The sequence below is a fragment of the Nycticebus coucang genome, chromosome 6 (assembly GCF_027406575.1).
Source record: "Nycticebus coucang isolate mNycCou1 chromosome 6, mNycCou1.pri, whole genome shotgun sequence".
Lineage (NCBI taxonomy): Eukaryota > Metazoa > Chordata > Mammalia > Primates > Lorisidae > Nycticebus > Nycticebus coucang.
Window position 1 is genome coordinate 118,119,586 of NC_069785.1, and position 22,142 is coordinate 118,141,727.

Here is a 22,142-nt window from a genome sequence, read left to right on the forward strand (position 1 = left end):
CTGACTCTACACATATATACAATATCAACGACAGAAAGTGGCTGGGGTGGTGGCTCATACCTGTAATCCTAGCACTCTGGGAGGCCAAGGCAGGAGGCTCAATTGAGCTCAGGAATTCAAGACCAGCCTGAGCAAAAACACGACCTCATCTCTACCAAAAATAGAAAAATTAGCCAAGCATGGCAGAGGGTTCCTGTAGTCCCACCTACTTGGGAGGCTGAGACATGAGGATCACTTAAATGCAAGAGTTTGAGATTGCCGTGAGCTAGGCTGATGCTCTCTTAAAAAAAAAAAAACAATCAGGAGATTACTTCTGTTGCTCATTTTACTTATACATCAAGCTGGGATAATGATAATAGTACTTATCCTCCTCTGGTAGTTGTAAAGACTGGGTACAGATTAAATGAGATCGTGTTTGTTGAGTGATTATCCTGATGTCTCGCCTACTAAGCACTCAGTGTTACCTGTTTTAGCAGAAAATACTTTGAAGTAGTAAGATTCTTATCAAATGAGAAGTTTCATAATTATGATTGCCTATTGTCTTATATTATCCTCTGTTTGGGGGTTGTTAGTTTTCCATCCTTAGGTATATTTCAAGCTCATGAAATAATTTAACAACTATTTACTGAATCTCTCCAAAATGCTAGGCAATATGGATATCAAAAGAAATAAGACATAGTAATTGTCTCTTCAAGGAGACCACAGCTCAGTGGGAGAAGCAAGTGCACTGGTGATCAGCACACTGCATAATCCAGATGTCCCCTGACCCAGCTGGACTCTCTAAGGCGAGGCTAGGTCACCTGATTTTATTTCTACAAGTCTCTTCCCCACATTTATACTCTGCTTCTAGAACAGAGTGCTATAGGCAATAGAAGGTCAATATGTATTTGTTGAATAAACATGGAGAGGTGAGCAACCTTTTTGTATTATCTAGGTCACCCAGAGTCCCTTTGGCGGGGGGAGGAGAGGAAGGGAACTGATATTGACAGAGACCCTGACACATCCCAGATGCCGACAAGGACGTTTCATATTTGGGCCACTGGGGTGCATCTCTCTTCCCAACTCTGCCCTTCAAGACAGCAGGTTGGCAGCTGGAAATCACCCACAATTTGAGTGTTTTCACAATGAAGCAGCAAATGCTTCAGATCAGAGCATCATTATTACTGTTATTACTTTTGGAGAGCTGGTTGCTAAAACATTTACCAGCATACAATGGCACAGATCGGTCATAATAAGCTAGTTTACAGATGAAGAAATTAGGATTCAGAGAGGTTAAGTAATTTCTCCAGGTCACACAGACTGTAGAAGGCAGACTTAGGATTTGAACTTCTCTGACTGCAAAGCCCTGGTTTTCCCTGCTGGAACTTGTGACCCCCACCCCGCCTCTTGTCTTCCAGGGTGCTGAATCAGGAGCAAATTAGTACATCTCTGTTCCTTGTCTTGGCTGAGGGGAGAACAGAAAATATTCACCTTCCACTCAGGCTTCTTATAAAAATTGGGGGTTTCTGGACCCAGGGCAAGGTGTGTGGAAACCCCATGACAGCTGCCTCCTTTGTTATCCACTTTGGGGCTCCTTCTTCAACTCCACCAAGAATAAATGAACCTATGAAAAGATGCTCAGGATCTCTAATCATCCAAATGAAATGCAAATTAAAACCACAATGAGGTATTACCTCATATCATTGGAAGGGCCATTATTGAAAAAACAGAAAATGGCAAGGATGCAGAGAAATGGCAACCCTTGTGCACTATTTCTGAGATTGCAAAATGGTGCAACTGCTACGGGAAAGCAGTATGCATGCTCCCCAAAAAATTAAAAATAAAATTAAAAATAGAATTGCCATATGACCCAGCAATCTCACTTCTGGGAATCCAGCCAAAAGAATTGAGAGAATAATTCGGCTGTGAAGATGGATATACCTGTGGACACATTCACGTGCCTCTTGATGTATAAACAGATAAAGAAAGTTTGGTACAAACATATAGTGGAATATTATTTAGCCTTGGAAGGAAATCCTAATGGAAATGGATAGAGAGCTCAGAAATAAGCCCCATGCATATCAATGAATTTTTGACAAAGGGGCTAAAAACACACAATGGGGAAAGGACAATATCTTCAATAAATGGTGTTGAGAAAAACTGGCTATCCATGTGCAAAAGAATAAAATTAGACCCTTACCTCACCTCTTATTTAAGAGTCTCCTCAAAATGAATTAAAGACTTAAATGTAAAACCTGAAACTGTAAAACTATTAGAAGAAAACATGGGGGGAAAGCTACAAGACATTGATCTGGTCAATGTTTATTTGCATATGGCTCCAAAAGCACAGGCAACAAAAGCAAAAATAGACAAATGGAATTGCTTCAAAAACGTTCTGCACAGCAATTAACAAGAGTGAAGAAATGGGAAAAGACATTTGCAAGCCAAATATCAGATAAGGGGCTCACATCTAAAATATATAAGGAACTTAAACTACTCAATAATAAGGAAACAAATGATCCCTTTAAAAATAGGAAAAGGACCTGAATAGACCTTTCTCAAAAGATGTAGAAAAGGCCAACAGATACATGGAAAAAATGCTCAATATCACTAATCATCAGAGAAATGCAAATTAAAACTACAATGAGATATTACTTCATACTATTAGAATGGCTATTATCAAAAAGATGAAAAATAGCAAATGTTGGGGGGGGGTGGAGAAAAGGTAACCTTATTCAGTGTTGGTAGGAATATAAATTTTGGAAAAGAATGGAAGCTCCTCAAAAATCTAAAAATAAAATGACCACGTGATCTGGCAATCTCACCTCTGGGTATACATCCAAAAGAAATGAAATGAGTTTGTTGAAGAAATATCTGCACTTCCACCTTTATTACAGTATTAGTCACAACAGCCGAGATTTGAAAACAACTTAAGTGCCCATCAATGGATGAACTGACTTTAAAAAACAATGCGGTATAGATCCACAGTAGGATTCTATTCAGCCTTTAAAAAGAACAAAATTCTGTCATTTGTGACAACTTAGATGAATCTAGCAGACATTACACAAAGTGAAATAAACAAGACACAGAAAGCAAATATCACATGATCTCACTTGTACGTGGAATCTAAAAATTTGAACACATAGAATAGAGTGGAACAGTGGCTACCAGAGTCTGGAGGTGGGTTCAGGGGACATGCTGGTCAAAGGGTATGTATGTCTCAGTTAGACAAAAGGAATAAGTTCTGGTGATCTTTTGCATAGGGAGGTGACTATAAAACTCATTAAGGTGGTGAATGTCATGTTTTGATTTTTTTTTTAACCACAATTAAAAAAGAAAAGAAAGACATTGTGGTCCCAAATGAAATTCACTTACATGCCTTCCACCTGCCACAAAAATGAGGATGAATGAAGCACTAAGCTCAGTGGGCATCGGAGTACATCATCTGTGGGATAGCTGAGGGGGAGATGACCCAGCCAGCTCAAAAGGCAAGTTTCTGAAAACAAATGCATCCAACTCATTTAACCAATAGGCATCTGCGGACGCTGTGTGCACAGCACTGCGCTAGGTCCCGTGGGCTGATATAAAGATGACTCATCCTTCTCCCTGAAGCTAATGCTGGGGGCGAAGGGGCAGAAGAGAGTGCACGGGCAGCAGCGTTAGAAAGACAGAGCTGCCCCTGAATCCTGTGTCACTTCCCCAGATGAGTCACTCAGCCTCCGTGAGGCTTGGGGCCACATCGGATAGTATCTCTTCCTCAGTGGGTCTGGACAGTTAAAGAACATTATCCTAGTACAGAGGGATTACACTGCTTTATGCAATGACTATCCACTTGCTCGGTTATAGAAAGCTACTAGTAAACAGAAAGAAGGGGAGTCCTCAGTAATACAAACAGTGACTCTGCTCTGCTCTCGTGTTCAGGGCTTTGTGGACACACGGTTCTGAGAAAGAGCGAGAGACCCAGCTCCCGCCGCCGCTGACCCCACCCCTGCTGCCCCCCAATAACTCTGTGGGTACCAAAGCAACTCGAGGACTTTGTCCCTGAGACAAAAGCTCTGTTTGCATCTAAATAGGAAAAGGAGGAAAAGGAAGCTGGGGGCCCTGCTGACTGTGAATGAAATCACTTTCCATGTAAGATTTCCATTGTCTGTTTCCTCCAGCTTCTGCCAGAGCCACCTCTGAGCCCTTTCTGCCTGGCAAAATCCAAGCCTCAGAAGTATCTAATTTAGAAATTATGGGCTGTCCGAATGGCAGCGCTCCAGGCTGCTGGACTGATGTTGGTCCTGGCTCCTCTGCAGGCAGCAGTCCCAATCAGTGATGGGCTCTGTCACTTAGGTCCTGCTCATTAGAGCCAGGCCCAATTATGTTGCAGCCCTGGAAGCTAAACTAACAGCAGCCTCTGATTCCAAGGGCTGAACCCCCAGGGGGTGGACAGGGCGGGCCAGCACCTCCTGGGCTAGGGGTGGGCATGGAAGACTTGTGCCCTCCAGGGCAGTGGGGAGGCCAGATTGTCAAAAAGGGATTAAAAGGGCAGGACAAGATTTTCTCAACTTCCCCAGGGCTCCCAGCTAACTGGTGACAGGGCCAGGACCTGTGATTAGAAAAACAACTGCCTGAGGCAATAGCTCAGCTGGTTAAATGGTGCCAGGCCTGGGTCTTTAGTAATTTTTATACATAAACACACATATCCCTGTAACACACACATAGCTTACGGGCTGGGGGTTATTTTCTGTTTTTATTTTTATTTTATTTTTGGCTGGGGCTGGGTTTAAACCAGTCACCTCCGGTATACCGGGCAGGCGCCCTACTCCTTGAGCCACAGGCCCCGCCCTATTTTTTATTTTTTTAATTGTAAAGTGATTTTCTAGTCCTCAGCTTTTGATAAACGGTGTTCTCATAACTCCCTTCATTTCATGCTCTGACTCTCCTTTTCCTGCATTTGTCATCTCTGGCCCACATGGGTGACTCGGAATGCCAGGCGTAGACTTACAAATATCATGCACAAAAAATGAGGAAAGGTTGTATTGACTGTTTCTTGATGTTTACTGCTGGGAAACACAGCCCTCTGTGGGTTTGGATGGAGAGGCTGCAGAATCACCCTTGCTCCGGCGTGGGATTCACGGCTTCCTCCAAATGCATTGGCCAAGATGAAAGTGTTCATTTATGTATTGGTTTTGATCTGGAAAAACAATTGCTGGTTCATCCCAACTTAGCTGTGTATGTACCACCACAAGCAGGTACTGATTATGATGTGTGTGTACACGTGTGCATATGAATTAGCATTTATTGATTGCCTACTATTGTGTCTTGCACTGTGGACTATATTTATATATTTAAAAGCCATCTCCAACTTAATCAAGTTCTAAAATTTTGCATATATACATTCTTTTATTCATACATTGATTCCAGAAATGTACAGGGTCTACTGTATACTTAATACCATGGATGGGAAGATGCCCTTATTCACCTAAGCTGGGGACAGTAAGGGGGAGGGGAATAAAGAGGCAAGTCATCCCAACACATTGTGGTATATACTGTAGTGAAAGTGAAGAAGTTAAACTTAGCATACAGAACTGAATATAATTTGGGGCAACACAGGTTTATTGTAGCAGACAGAGCTGGGCTTAAATAACTGTTTCGGTTCTTACTGCCTGTATGATCTTCAGTACATTTACTTCAATCTCGGAGCCTCAGTTTGCTCAACTATAAAATGGGAATAAAAATTCCTGTCTTTTATGGCTGCCACAAGATTAAAAATGATGTTTATAACGCAGATAGCATAGTCAGTATTTAAAAGTGATGGATATTGTTAACGTGACTAAATTGAATACTACTATAGGCAAGAAATCATTTGCTTATAAAATGAACACCTTAATAGCATATGTGTTTTTTTCTTTTAGAGTCAGAGTCTCACTTTGTCACCCTCAGTAGAGTGCAGTGGCGTCACAGCTCACAGCAACCTCCAGCTCTTGGGCTTAGGTGATTCTCTTGCCTCAGCCTCCCAAGTAGCTGGGACTACAGGTGCCTGCCACAACGCGTGGCTATTTTTTTTTGTTGTTGCAGTTTGGCCAGAGACAGGTTCGAACCCACCATCCTCGGTATATGGGGCTGACACCCTACTCACTGAGCCACAGTAGCTGCCCAGCATATGTGTTTTAAAGCAAGATTTGTGATCCTCAGAAGCAGCTTTGGGTAAAAAGATGTAGACCAAGAACAGCTGTTGGTGGTCATTGTCTGTTAATGCTGGAAGGGACTTCATCCAATCCACCCCTACCATTTCAGAACAAGATATTAGCCAGGCTTGCTGGTTCACATGATCCCAGTACTCTGGGAAGCCAAGGTGGGAGGATCACTTGAGGTCAGAAGTTTGAGACCAGCCTGAGCAAGAACGAGATTCTATCTCTAAAAAAAAATTTAAAAAATTATCCAGGGGCGGTGGCACACACCTGTAGTCCCAGCTACACAGGAGGCTGAGGCAGGAGGATCACTTGTGCCCTGGTGTTTGAGGTTGCAGCGAGCTATGATGATACCTCTGTATTCTAGCCCAGGTGACAGAGTGAGACCCTATCTGAAGGAAAAAAAATAATCAGAGGACAAGAAAAATTAAATATAAAATATACTTAAGTCACAATTAGGGTGACAGAACCTAGACTAGAACCTAGGACTCCAGACTCTAGAGACCATGATAAAGGTCCACATGCGTCCAGTTTGCATAGAAAGAAAGCTCAGGAGCAGCTTCTTTAAAAAAAAAAAAAGTGGATCTCATGGAAGTAGAGAGTAGAATGATAGTTACCAAAGGCTGGAAAGTGGGGGAGAGAAGTTGATTAATGGGTACAAAAGTACAGTTAGATAGAAGGAATACGATCTTGTGTTTAATAGTATATTAGATTGACTACAGTTAACAGTAATGTATCATGTGATTCAAAATAGTTAGAAGAACTGGAACGTTCCCAACAGAAAGCAAAGGTAAATGTTTAAGGAAGTGAATATCCCAATTACCCTGATTTGATCCCTACACATTATATGCATGTATAAAAATATCATGTGTACCCCTCAAACTACATACAACTATTATGCATCAATAAAAAATACCCCTACTAACCCTCCCCCTAAAAAGAAAGGAAGCCAGCAAATCAGCAGATTGCTAAATCCCCAGAAAACTGGGCAGCAAGACCCCAGGAATAGGGCTCTGGGTCTGGCAGGAACCTAGTGGCTTCCCTCTCAAGCTTTTGTTTCTTTGCTTTCTGAGGGTCCATTCTATTAGGCTTTCCTGGATCTCTGTATCTGGTGGACAGAAACACAGCAGCTCTCATTAGCGGCACCATCAAATCAAACGTCTCAGACAAGCTGCTCATTCCCACCATTATTCCAGCTCCCCCGTGGGGCTGCTCCAGGGCCAGACCCACCAGCAGCTGTTTGTGGGGTACCCTGAGTGGCACCCCACCCTCGCCTGGGTGCTGCCTGTGCCCCGCCCTACCTAGCCCCAGCAGCACTTGTGAGCTGCCTCAGGGACAGGGAAAAACGGGGGAGGGGAGAACATGGGGACACACAGATGAGTAAGCTTTCCTGTGCTACAGAGACCCTGGGGTCTGTAACGCGCCACACCGGCTACGATCCCCCCTCACCCCCAGGGTGATGCCTGAATTGTCAGCCTCCATAAGCCCTATGGGGACAGAGACTCCACCTGTTGCTCAAGAGCTCTTTTTCCAGACCAAAGAATGTTGGGAGGCTCTGCAGTGGGGTCCCCCAGCCAGTCACTCCTCGCTATCAGCCTGTGGTATGGGCAGCTTCCTGGCCTCCAGAGAGCACATGGACACTGCTGGCCACATGTGCTCTGTCGCTGCTCTTTTCTCCTCTTCCCTACCAGGACCACCAGCTCCTGCAGCTGTGACATCGCCATGGAGACAGGGTGTGGGGAGATGCCTTGCAGGGCAGGGAGCTGCTCAAGGATGAAGAGGATGAAAGCCAGAGAAGCAGGGAGGCCCCGGTGTGCTGGGCACCTGGGAAGCTACACAGGCCTCAAGCCAAGTCCCAGACAGAGCCTCTGAGGCCTCAGGTCTCGAAGATGGACTGAGGATAGCTCCTTAGGAATATCCTACACTCCCTTCCCTGACATGCTTCGTCCCCTGGCACCACGAGTAGATGACTTGCTCTAGTCATTCAGCATGCAATTACTAAGCATCTGCCAGGGACCAGATCATCACAGACCAGCACCCAGACTGGAAGACCAGGAGGCCGGGCTCTGACAACATAGCCCCAGAGGGAGATGCTATAGGCAGCTCCAAATGTTGGCACGAGGGGTGCTATGGCAGGACTCTAGGAAGGTAAACCTGCAAGGCCATGGGCTCCTTCTTTGCAAGGGCCCAGAAGACCGCCTAGCACCACCAGCCTTGGCCTTGCAGACTGGACTGACTGGCCAATAGAGCAAGCTTAGTGATGGGGCTCGGGGTCTAGGGCTTGTTTCATAGAGTGAGTCCTTGTTAGTTTCTGAGAGCTCCTTGATCTTCTCCTCTACAGGGAATGCAGATCCCAGGGCTTCCCTTAAGCCCTCCCACCCCTGCCTCCACCCCACCACATCAGGGAGCAGCAGTGAAATGACTTCTGGAAATTCATGCTGTGCGTACATGCTGTGAATACACGCTTGTATGCTGGAGCCCTGTCCAGACACGGAGGTTGCTATTGTTACTAGTCCCTGGCAGAGATCAGGGATCCCCGTGGCAGACTGGCCACCTGAGAGGTGCTGAGCATTAGAGAGAGACCTTGGGTAGCTCACTCAGCCCACTGAAGCCTCAGAGGTCTCATCTGTGAAACTGGGGCATTAGTCTGAGACCCTGGTGCATGGAGGCATTTAACAAATGGGTGCAGAATGAACATTGAGTGAACAGCTTCACATCCCCGAGTTCCTTAGGATTATATAAGGCACTTAACATGTGCACTCAGCCACCACCCTCACTGGGCTGGTGCTCAAGTGTCCCTACAATCCAGGTTCTCACGGGCCGTCCCTTTCTGGAACTTTCAGGGGACCCCTTCCTTTCCTTCTCTTCCTCCAAACTCTTCTTGCTTTCCCCTGTACTGACCATTGTGCCAGCAGGTCAGTGAATCCCTTTTAATCCTGAGTCCCAGTTGTGCTAATTGCCTTCTTTCTCGTCCCCATTTGCCTTCTAACTCAGAAGACGAAGCTTCAATCAGATGAGTGGGCCGCTGTTCCCAAGCAGGTGACTGGGAAAGAAACAGCCCTGTGCCAGAGGAAGCTAAAGGACCAGAAGCCAACAAGGCAGGAAGTGTCCATCGGGGGCAGCATCCCTCCTCCCCATCCCAGAAGTCATGTCTACCTGGAACCTCAGAATGTGAGCTTATGTGGAAATAGGGTCTTTGCAGATACAACTAGTTAAGGATTGTGATGGAATTATACTGGGTTAGAGTGGGCCCAGCATCAATGCCTGGGATCCTTATAAGAAGGGGAGAGAAGACAGACGTGGGGAGAAAATTACCATGTGAAGATGAAGGCAGGGACTGGAGTGATGCTGCCCCATGCCAGGGAGGTCCAGGAGATGTCAGAAGCCAGAAAAGCTGGAAGAGGTAAGGCAAGATTCCCTGCCGAGGACCAGGGCCCTGCTGGCACCTTGATCCTGAACTTCTGGCCTGCAGAACTGTGAGAGAATAAGTCTCTATTGCTTTAACCCACTCACTTTGTGGAACTTTGTTCCAGCAGCCACAGAAAATGAAGACATTTCCCAAATTTATGTGGGCCTACGTGTTTAAGGCATGTGGCTGCGAGCTCTGCAAAAGTCTCCTCACCCTCCCTCACCCACTGGAGACCTTGATGGCCTGGGGCTCTGGGATCCCATGTGGGCTTGCAGCCATTCTACTCCACGTGCTTTTGAGCAAATCTCAGGCTGCTCTGCAAGAGTACAGGATTCATTCATTCCCTCATTCATGCATGTGGCAGTATTTACGGACATCCTACAGTCTGCCGGGTATGGGCTGGTGAGGGCCTGGGAACTCCCCTTTCTCCTGGCCCTCTCCTTGCTGCCCAGGCCCTAAGGTCTGACGGATAATGTAGGAGTAGCCAGCACGCCTTATTATGTTATTATAAATGATGATGAAACAGTATTCAGAGAGCTTTTGCATGTCATTTGTGTGCACCAAGTTGCCCACAATCTGCTTTCCTGTAAGAAAATGGGAATACTGGGGGGCTCTGCAGACACAGTATCGAACCTCTCAAAATATACGAGGACGAGCCTGGTCCACTGCATTCCACTTACCTGTATTTCCCACGCAGTGAAGAAGAGCTGAGTAATAAAGGTCACCAGATCAACAATTTTGGACTCAGAAATGAGAAGAAAATGTAAGAGGATGATTTTTGGAGCTGGTTAAATTGGGGATATTCTCCGTGTAGTACCTGAGGCCGCACAGTGTGGTGACCACCATCTCTGGCTACTGGGCCTGGGGCAGGGTGCTGGTTTGGTGCGGTGGGAACGGGCAGGGTGGCTGATGGGTCTGTGACTGGCCAACTGCTCAGCAGCTGGGGGACGTCAGCATGTGGCTTCCCTCTCTGAGCACGATTTTCTCCTTCAAACATGAAGAGCTAGCCTGGGTCCTTGAGGGTCTTCCCAGCCTTGATGTCCTGGGATCTCAGTCTTCTCAAGGATGAGTAGAGCACAGCGAGTGATGCTGTCCTTGTGTGTTTGGGTGGGAGCGGGGAGGCTCCCTAATGACAGTCCCACTGTGTGCAGTGCAGAGTGCTCACCCCTGGGCCTAGAGGGGTGAGGACTCCATTCCCCACCTCCAAGGAGTTTACCATCTAGTGGAGGAAGCACAGCAGTTAAAAGGCAATTACAGCCAGCAGCCCACAGTTCAGCACCGCATGCCAGGGGCGTGTAGGAGACTCTAGCCCAGGCAGGTGGGAAAATCAGGGAAGACTTTCTAGAGAAGGTGATGCCTGTGCTCAGTTTCAAATGCTGAGTGGGAGTTTGCCTTTAAGATTCAGAGCTGGCACCTTCAGGCAGAGAAGACAACATGCTAACCTAGGCTCGCTCTGGTACACTGGGAGCAGAGGGACCACATGTGCCAACAGGTCCACCTCTTTTCCTCCTCCCTGCATCTCTCTCATCCAGGTCTTTACACCCTCTCACCACCCTCCTTTCTCCCTCCTCTTTCTCTCCCACTTTCTGTAGATAAGGAGAGAAAGGGGAGGGAGAAGAAGGGAAGAGCAGGAAGATGAGATGGGGAAGGGAGATGTGTCCCGTGAGGCAGCAGTGGCCCTCCCTCCCCACTCAGTGATTCCTCTGCCGTCTCCAGGAGGTACGTCCCACCCCGCCCCACGTCCTTGTGTAAAGACCCTGCTCCTTTGAGGTGCACACTGCCTATCCATGCCCTCGCTATCACACTTTGTCACTGTCCTCGCTCCTCCTTCACGGAAGCCCCTCATACCCAGCATGCTATCTTCCAGTCCAGCCCAAGTCACACCATCAACTTGTGTAGAATCAGCTGCCCACCGCAGCCTGCCTCCCAGTGCACCATCTACTTCAATCACCTTCTCCCATGATTGCCTCCTGGGCCCCCCAGCAGCCAGGACTGCTCCTCTCAGAAGGCATAAATTTGGTTTCCCCACACTGCAACCCCATAGCCTCTGTCCCCAAGCTTGATCACACAATCAATGGCAGGATGCCAGCTCTGACTTCAGCAACACCACCAGTCTGCTTCTTCCATTTCCACCCTCACAGCCACAGCCTGTCTTGACTTTAATTTCCACCTGGTTTAGATTTCTGGCCCAATATTCACATTCTTTGACCAACATCATTCTCTTCTTTCACTGTCCTTAAATCACCTTGCGTCTTCCCTCCTCTCATCCCCCATAGCTTGTCAATCACTGAGTTCTGGGGAACTTGAAATGTCTTTTCAGACATTCATGCCTTCCCACTCCCTGGCCCAGGTGCCAGCACCACTGTCCTGGACAACTGGAAACTTCTCTAGCCATTCCTCCTCCAGGCTTGTGTCTATAATCAGTTTCCCCATAGAGCAGTCACTGTTTTGTTTTGTTTTGTTTTGTTTTAATGCAAATCAAATCAATGGAGTCATTTCCCTGTTTAAAACCCAGTCCTTCAAAATGGCTTCTCATTTCCCTCAGCATGGAGTCCAGCATCCTTCTTGAGACTTCAAGGATCATAGCCTGGCCCTGGCCTATGCCTCCTCATTCCACTCTTCAGCCCTGGGCTCCTTCAGTGCTCCAGGCTCTGACCTGAGGACAGCAGGGTACAGAGGAAAACCCTGGACAGAAGGGAGTTCTAATCCCAGCCTCCTACTCCCTTGCTGTGTGACACTGGAACCTTCCACAGCTGGCCCTCTCCATGACTCTAGTGCCACCTTGTCTAATTAGCTTTCTGCAAGGATGTCTTTTCTTCCTCCATAAGAGAGAAGATAAAATTAGGAGCACAGATTGGGAAGGGTCCTATGGACATTTCCATACCTACTGATATTTATAATAAAAATAGTGGCAGTGAATTTTTTTGAAAGCTTCCCACGTGTCAGGTGCTGGGACCCGCACTTGACATGCATGACTCATTCATTTGCACAAACCCTGTCAGATAAGCACACGGTCATCTGTCTTACGGAGAGGGAAAAACCTCTCAAAGGGGTTACAGTAACTTGATAGGGGTCAGGCAGCTCATCACCCATGGAAGAAAGCTCTGAGCCGACATCACTCTGGCTTCTGAGTACATCCTCCAAATCACTTCGTTATACGGAATAACCGCACATAAACAGAGATGTAGTCCCACTTCTTAGAGATGCTTTGGGGAAAGACAGGTTCAAACTGTTGCTGCTTTTGGAGAATCTCAGGATGCTCATCTTTATCTTTTAAACTAAGGGTCAGGCCAGTTCACCAAACTTTAAATCCCAGCTTCAAAACATAGAAACCACCCAGAGCACCAACCACATCCTCCCAATAACTGTTCTATCCTACCTATATTCAGGTCCCCAAGCTGACTTGAACACAAACACTTGTACATGTTTCCCAAACCCCAGACCTTCTTCTCTATGTGTGTGTCTGATTGAAGCAGGCTCTAACTATTCAATGTCCTCCCACTGTCAAGCCCTATGATAACTGTGAAAATTTTCCAGCCAATCTGTACGTAGTCCTGGATGATGACAGCCAGACAGTGCTGTTTGAGGATGAAAGGGAGAAGGCAGAAAGCACCTTGCTGATCCACTAGATACCTCTAGTGGGGATTAGCTCAGACACAACCACACACTGCTGCTGGGCTTCAAGTAAATAGAGAGAGTATGGCTCTGGATGAGTCAGCCATCCTTCACCTGCCCTTCCCTCTAACAGTCCTTCATCCTCTCACTTGCTCAATGATTTCAGTGACGACCAAGTGATCAGCATCATCTTAGACTATAATAGTTGCCAAAGAAGTATGAGACAAATTCTGAGCTTCAGGGAGCTCACAGTCCGGTGGGGAAGTTAAGAAGTGCACAAGTGACAGATTATCATTAAGATGACACTACACAAGAAGACTGGCCACAGGGGAGATTTTGCTCCATGAGTCACACAAAGTGATCCCAGACCTTCAACTCTACACATTGTGCAAGGAAAAATGGGTATGGAGACATGGACCCTCTTTGGGGGCCTTGACATCCTCTGCTTGGGACCCTGGATGCTGGTTTCTGCTTGTCTTGTTGACCCTGGCACCAATGAATGAAAAAGTTGAAAGAGTACACAGTCCAAAAAGCAGTGACCTGGAGAAGATGAGCTGGGAACAGGACACCTGCAGCACCCTCCCCCACTGTCACTAAGCAGGGAGCATTTGTAATCAGCCGGTCAATTACAACAGAGTCCTCTCCAAGGAAGGATTCCTAGATAAAGAAAAAGGCTTTCTGTATTGGAGGGTCTCAGGGGCAGAACTAATGTGTTCCATCCCCTTTTCTCAGGGAGGACCATATTTTATCCAAAAATACGATGGCATCATTAATGACCCCAGAAGATGAAGATTATATATCTCCATCAGCTTTGGAGATCTGCTCAGTGTGAAGTTCTTTATCCCTCTTAGTTTAGGAAAAGGGTGGAAAAGTCTCCTTGTCCTTGTATACCAGTACGTTCTCCTTAGTTTTTTTTTATTTTTAATAAAAAGCATCCTGTGCCAGAGAGCAGGGCACCATGTGACACTGCCAGTTGGGAAGATGCAACCAGGAAGTAGATGAAGGGACCCAAGAAACGAGGAAGGAAAATCAGGCCACGAAAATGTATCACCAGGAAGACCAACGCCTCTTCCTGGCTCAAGGAATGAATTCAGCCGCACCTAATTTAAGGGATGACAAACAATTTGAAGCCCTCTCTCACTCAAGATGAGTAAGAGCTGCTGACAGGTGAGAGCCAAAGAAATGTGATGCAGATAAGTGACAGAATAAGAAGTGGAAGCTCGAATTCTTAGAAGTTTTAGAAACATAATTTCAGATGTTGCATTAAGTTTCTTATCGAAGTTTATTACTTATTAACAATAACAATCATTATAATTAACACTTATGGAGAGCTCACTTTTGCTAGGAACTCTTTGAAATATCTTATCTCTTTTACCTTAATTAATAGAGATAAGCAAATGAGGTTGGTATAAACATCCACCTACAGATGAGAGATCCAAGGTGATCAAGGTCAGTCAGCTTGTTCACGGTCACATTGCTAGTAAATGCCAGAGTTCAAATTCTGGGAGTCTAATTCCATTGCCCACAGGCTTAACACTCTGTTGTTTTTAAAAGGGTTTAAATAAAAGACTAGATATTGGTACGTATCATTTATAAACTTCTTGGTGAGGTTCAATGATAGTCTAGAAGCCTTCTAGCTTATTACAAGACAAATGCCATTATTAGACCATTGTAGTGGAGTCTTCGGTGCTGTCACATCTTAGGAATTGCATCGGTTGGGCAGTGTAAAAAGGGTTATCTTATTTTGTGCCTGAAAAAGCTGAGGCACAGATTAAGTGCCCTGCCTAGGTTCTCCCAGGGCCTTCCTGCCCCCGTCCACCAGAAAAGTCCCTGTTTTTAGAAGGAACTCTCATGAGCCACTCTTGTGTTTGCCCAGGATCCCAGGGCATGCCACCCCGCACCTCCCTGTAAAATCCAGTACATTGAAGATGTAATAAGTTTGTATTCGTTAGTGGTAAGAAAGCAATTGGCAGAAATTTGGCTCTTGTCTTTTACCTCAAAGAGATGTGGGCCAGAAGGTGATGTCATCAGAGTTCCACACCACTCGGCGGATGATGAACTCACACCTCTTGTCCTCCTCTCCCCACAGATCCACAGATCGGAAGGCTTAGTTGACCCTCTTTCCCTCTGCTCCCATTGCTCGCTGAGGTTCATGCCCAGTGCACTTCATCCAGAGGGACCCAGATTCACAGTGATCCCAGAATAACACTTCTTTGCTGGTCCTCGAATTTAAGAATCCCATGGCATTGTTTCATCCATCCTTCTCCCTCTGCTGTTTATTTCCCTCTTCTTTTTCTTGGTATCCTACGTGAAGTTCATTGCCACTTCAGTTCATTACAGAAGTACTATGAAATAGTTCATTAGAGACAGCTATTGTTCTAGTGCAAGACAGTTTGGTTTTGAATCTCCACCCTACACATTCTCATCACATGACCTTGTGCAAGCCACTTACCTCTCTAAGGCCATGCTTCTTCCTCTGCAAAAAGGGGATAATAAGAGTTCCTATTTCACAGCATTGTTGCAGGATCAGGAGTTGAAATGAAAAACACATGTCAAGTGCTGAACGCAGTGCCTTGCGCACAGCAAGTGCACGATAAATGTTGGCTGTTATGATGATGAGGCCGGCGACTGGAGGGACTGGTGAGCAGAGCCACTTGTCAAAAGCAGGGTTCTAAAGAAGCCTGAGAGTAAGCCACTCTCCCAGTCCAAGGGTTCCTGGGAATTGCTAGTGATGGTGCTGCCTGGGGTAACAGGAAGGAGTGGAGGCAATTATACAGCGTGTAACAAAAAGAATTTCATTTCTAATGTCTTCCTCCTGCTGGGCCACTTAGAACCCAAACAATAACAGCAAGGCAGGGGCGGGCACGTTCTGAAGAAGCCCAGTGACAAACCAATGGGCCCCAGGACACATTTGGCTATGCAGACTTACACAGGGGAGTACGGCTGGGGCCACAGCTGCAGTTCTGTACTGAGTGGCAGCTTCTGAGAAGGTAGGACTGCCCAGGCTGTCTGCAGGCCTACTGATGGGGTCCCGTGGGAGCTGAGTCTGCCTGACTTCACTTACCATCCTCTGTCTGGAAACAGGCTGACATTACTCAGAGGGCTCCAGGGAAAGCCAGGGGTCCTCCTTCCTCCCCATCCCTGCTGATAGCAAAGAATTTCCTCATCTCTTCCCAGAAAAAATGAAAATCCTTGCAGGTGCCATCAGATTATGACAAAATTGCCCAAACTGCACTAAACTTACGCCTGCATTCAGTGTATGTTCAGCCTCTCCTGAGGGCCCTGAGCATCTACTTCTCCTCTGCTCCTACCTCCGTACACTGCCCCATACTCCCCTCAATGCCCCAGCAACCTCTAGCCCTCTGAGCTTGGAACACCGAAGCAGCACGGCCTCTCCTGGCCAAGGGAGGAGGGAGTCCCAAACCCCAGTGCGTCATCTCTGGCTCCTCCCTGTACCCTGGAGCCTTGGTTCCTCTGCAGAGAAACATTCCCCCGTCTAATAGGGGAAAAGAGGCTGAGCCCTTCCAGGGGTACCCCGACTACCCAGGGTGTCATTTTACCCATTTATCAGATTGGGGTGAAAGAGACCAGAAGGAAATGAGCAATTAATTAAGAGGACAGGTTTCTGTCCTTTCCCAAACTGAAACAAATTAAGTGGCAGCATCTTGTAGCTTTATTACTCCTCCATCTCCGTGAACTGACACTATAGTCAAGCTATTTTCCAAGCGTATGCATTTAGATATGATTCTACTATTTAAAAAAATGAGAATGTAATCTTCAGTTACTGGTGATGGGACAGGTGAGAGGCAGGGTATACTAACATTGGATTCTAATACTAGTAGAGTAATTAAAAAGGCTGAAGATTATGTAAGTCTGCTTCCCAAATTTGGTAAATAAGCACTTTGCACATCCTCAGTGGCTCCATTTTGTATCTTGGAGAGCTGAAGGTTTATAAATAATCCCAAAGCCAAACCTTAGAGTCCTCTCAGGGCCACAAGATGCCTTATTGGAGGTGAGTGGGGAATGGTGCCGGGTTCTGCTAAGTAAGAGGCCACCTACAGAGGAGGGTGCCTGCAGAGAAGCTGAACCAAGATGTGCCCTTTCTGCTGCCTGTGGTTTCCAAGGGTGTCCCGTATGCCCGATGCTCCTCTGCTAAGCAGAGCTCCTGGCAGGAAGGAGAAGTTTTGGTTGCTGAGTCTAATCCTGGTGCCCAGAAAGTAGAAAGTTTACAACATTCTTTTTTAAGAGAATTTTAAAATAAAGACCACAGTGTATTTCTGACTCCCTGTTTGGAGTCAGGGCATCCAGGATGACCTCTGAGGGGTGCAAATAATCTAAGCATCTAAAGTCCTATAGACTATGTTTCAGAGCAAATGTGAACCACACGGCTGCTGTTATTTTCAAGACCTCAAATCTTAGATTACTATGACCTGCTGACATACAGTCTGATTCTGGAAGATACTATAAGTACGGCTTTGGGGTCCTGGCCTTATAAAACCTCAACTTTGATTCTCATCTCCTTTCATAGGATTCTCATCACCTTCACTGCCAGAGATTTGTAGGTATTAAACCACAATGGGAGAGAGAAGTGGGGGTGGGGGGTGTGTGGCAGAAAACAGGAGTCACTAGAAGAGATGGGTTGGCTCAAGAAGTTTTCAGTACACCTGCCCCTCCTGGGCTACACACACATGTGTGTGCATGCGTGTACACACGCACATATCCGGTGCCACCTTCACAGCCACACTTCTTCCTTAACCAACATTCAACTTTCGCTTGCAGGGGAGATGGAGATGACTTTCTTCCGCCAGAGTCCGTGAATCTTTCCCCATTACACTTATTTACCCAGAAAATGGTGACCTCAGACCAATCTGGCTTCAGGAGGACAATCTCAGAGGTATATGAGGTCATATTTCTGAGGAGATCCCAGGTCCCTATTGCTTCCCATGGCATAAGAGGAAGAAGAGAGGGTTTCTCCTACATCATTTCCAGATTATAATGGCATGTTCCAGACAGAAATAATCCAGCCTTGCAGGTGAAGACGGAAGACATACTAGCCCATCCGCAACGTTGCTGGCCTTTTCACCCCTACAAGCTTCCTAGCTTATGGAGCACAAGAACCAAATCAATACAGTCAATATGTCACTGGCAGCAGGGCACGAGTGGCTATCAGCCTTGGGGAACATGACGTGCTACTAGGCTGAACTAATCACTCCTTGGCATTTCAGGAGCAGTTAGGTTAACAGATCACAGCACATGCATAAAGACAGACAATAACTCACTCAGAGGGAAGGGGAGGGGGAACACGGGGTTGGCCCCCCGAGTGAGGCACTTAGTCTTTACAGAAGTTAACCAGAAGCTTTATTGGTGATTTCTAAAAGGGCCAAAATCTATTTTAGAAAGAAGGAAGGCCCAGGAGGATCCTGGGGGAGAGAGAGCTGGATTGCACCTTTAATTGCAACAAAAGAATTGAATCAAGGGATGGTTCTTCCACCAACAGTCCCATTAAGTTGAAAAACTTAATGAATATGACTTCAGTAGACAAAGGAAGAGATAAAAAGCCTTAATTTTATAAATTCAAAATATATGAAATTTGGGTATATTTTAGATATCAGCAAATGGTTGCCAAATCATATGATTCCTTTAACTTAAAAATGCACCTTTACGTTTTCAAAAGATTATCTCTGCCAGGATATGTGCCACCAAGTTTACGTAAAATAAACCTGATTTCAATTTTCAAAATAGAATAAAATTTATACAGATGCTCTAAGGAGCCTTGCTTTTTGAGGGATGATTTCCTAATTCAGTGTACCTATGAATCACCCAGAAATATTGTTAAAATATAATTTCCTAGCCCCCGCTTGAGAGTCTCATTCAGCAGTTTTACCGGGAAGAAGCAAAAATATACATTTTTAACCAGTTTCCCAGGGAATTTATTTTTTAAAAAACCTTAGAGAGGGCGGCGCCTGTGGCTCAAGGAGTAGGGCGCCGGCCCCATATACAGGGGGTGGCAGGTTTGAACCCAACCCCGGCCCCCCCAAAAAGAAATTCCTTAGATAAACGCTGCCCAGACTTCCTCAACAAATCAAAATCTCCCCATTTTCCAAGTAGCTCTCATCCTCAGGCTATACAGGGAAGGTAGAAAGAACTCAGAATATTCTTTAAAAGACCAAGGCTGGGATTCCCATAGTTCTCATTTTGCTCTAGGTATGACCAGGCCAAACCTCTTCTCTCTCTGAGTTCAGTGATGCCATCAAGCCCCCTTCAAACAAATATTTCAGGCATTTTTTTTTTATTAAATCATAGCTGTGTATATTAATGAGATCATGGGGCACCATACACTGGTTTTATAGACCGTTTGACACATTTTCATCACACTGGCTAACATAGCCTTCCTGGCATTTTCTTAGTTATTGTGTTAAGACATTTACATTCTACATTTACTAAGTTTCACATGTACCCTTGTAAGATGCACCGTAGGTGTAATCCCACCAATCACCCTCCCTCCTCTCACCTCCCCCCACTTCCCTTTCCCCCTTCCCCCTATTCTTGGGTTATAATTGGGTTATAGCTTTCATGTGAAAGCCATAAATTAGTTTCATAGTAGGGCTTACTTTGGATACTTTTTCTTCCATTCTTGAGACTCTTTACTAAGAAGAATATGTTCCAGCTCCATCCATGTAAACATGAAAGAGGTAAAGTCTCCATCTTTCTTTAAGGCTGCATAATATTCCATGGTGTACATATACCACAATTTATTAATCCATTCCTGGATCGATGGGCACTTGGGCTTTTTCCATGACTTAGCAATTATGAATTGGGCTGCAATAAACATTCTGGTACAAATATCTTTGTTATGATGTGATTTTTGGTCTTCTGGGTATATGCCTAGTAGAGGAATTATAGGATTGAATGGCAGATCTATTTTTAGATCTCTAAGTGTTCTCCAAACATCTTTCCAAAAGGAATGTATTCATTTGCATTCCCACCAGCAGCGTAGAAGTGTTCCCTTTTCTCCACATCCACGTATTTCAGGCATTTTGAACAATAAGCAGAGAAGTCCAGTGTGGGAGTGGAGCTGGAACCCAGGAAACCAGCTTGCTGATTTTCTTAAAATTGTTGACATTGACCACGGCTTCCCTCTGCCCACCCCCATCAAACATCAGCACTAGGGGAAAAATGAGAAGAATGATTTTTTAAAGTAGTCTTAATGCTGCAGGATGAATCAGATGTAAGCAGGAGTTTGCATCTGAAGAGAGGTATAATGGCTGAACATTTAGTTCCCTTGGGAAGAGCAAGGATTAGCCTAAAAGGTTTGCAAACTGGTCAAATTCCAGAGATAGTTGGATCTTCAGAAGGATCTGGAAAGGGATTCACACCTCCTCAAACCTCAGGTGCCCCATAACAGAAAGTAGTGGGGTGCCAGGTAAGGTAACAGTGACTTGCTCAGACAGTTTCCCTGTGGCTGGGCCTGTCCTTAGGGAGCCGCTGTGCTGCGACTTGTGTCCATGGCGAAGGCTGTTGTGTAGACGCACACGCGCCCTCTTACCTCTGCTCTTCCAGAGGAAGTGCTCACAGGCTGCCCGCAGCAGACAGGGATGGGGCCGCGCTCTGTCTGCGCTTAGAGCGGCATCTTGCACAAGCCCTAGCTGGGCTCTTGGTCCAGTCCAGAGCCGGACAGTCACCCTGCACTAATACTCCCACCGTCACCCGCACTCCCATCCAGGTGGGTGGCCTCCCTCCGGGTCTGGGTCTCAAACAGAGAGAAGGACGAGAATTCAGAACCGAGGACAGAGGCAAACCAGAGCGTGGGGCAGAGCCGGAACCTGCCTGTCCCCTATCCTAGGCTTGGGCCCTTATAAACTGAAAAGTCTCCAGGTCGCACAAATACTGAGTTGCCGAAACCAACCCTTCTTCCTCCGTGTTGGTCCGAAACTCTGGCCGCGCCCTCTGGGTTCCCATTCTCGGGGGCCGGGAGGAAAGTGCCCTTGGCCAGGTTCTCCCCTGGCGCTCCGCAGAGAGGCTGCCTCCGCCGCGCCCGCTCGTGGCTGGGCGAGGATTCCCGCCTGGGCGGAGAGAAGGACACCGAGGAGGGAGAGGGGGTGGCAGCCGCTGGGCTCCGGACATCCCCCGGCACGCGTCCCGACCGACCGAGAGTCAGGGTAGAGCCCGACCCCAGGCGTGCGCTCCCGGGCAGGCAGCTCCAGAGTGGCCAAACTTCTGGTCTCGACTGCACCGCCTTCGGAGCTCCCTCCTCCCTCCCCGCGACCCTGCTGCGGCCGGTGTTGCCCTTCGGCCCACTAGCAGGTGCTTACCTTCAAGCCATAGGGCGCCCGGGAGCAGAGACGGCGCCGGCTGCTCGAGGCTTCCAGCTCCCGCCGCATCCACGCGCGGCCGCCCCTCCGGCAGCCGTCCGGGGCCGCTGGTCTCCTCCGCTGCTCTCCTCAGCCGTCCGGTCCCTGGCTCCCGGCCCCGCCGCGCCGTTCAGAGCCCCGGCGGGCAGCCGCTCGGCCGGCTCGGGCCCGCGGGGAGCAGTGGACCGGCCGCGGCGGGGCGGGGCGGGGCGGGGCCGGGCCGGGAGCGGGGCCGGCGGGCGGGAGTGCGGCGCCGGGGCGAGGCGCGGAGGCGGCGCGGTGCGCGCGGGAGGCTGCGGCTCCGGCACTGAGGCTGGACAGCTCCGCGGCGCCGGAGCGCGGGGCGCGCGGGCGGAGGGGGCGGGGCCGCCCTTGGCCACGAGGCGCCCCGGGCCCCGCCCCTGGGACAGGCCCCGCCCCGCCCCACCGAGCTGTTTGGGCCCCTCTTGGCCCGCCCCAGCCTGGGGGGGGGGGCAGGGAGGGAGTAGGGGACTCCGCCATCCCCAGGTGTGAGGCGGGAACGGAGCCCCCGACCTCCCACAGCTCTGCCACACACCCAGAGCAACACCCTGCACATGTGGGTCTAACGTCGGCCCCGTCCACTCGGGGGGT

The 22,142-nt window shown here is 47.5% G+C and overlaps 1 protein-coding gene across 2 annotated transcripts in view; it reads right to left on the reverse strand.

The window, feature by feature from the left end:
• Window positions 1-21,814, reverse strand: part of DRD2 (dopamine receptor D2) — a 62,431-nt gene extending 40,617 nt beyond the window's left edge. For both annotated transcript variants that reach the window (XM_053594324.1, XM_053594323.1), the window contains exon 1: window positions 21,492-21,814. The gene's annotated coding sequence lies outside the window, so the exon portion shown is untranslated. The remainder of the gene's footprint in view (window positions 1-21,491) is intronic.
• Window positions 21,815-22,142: the final 328 nt, after the last annotated feature.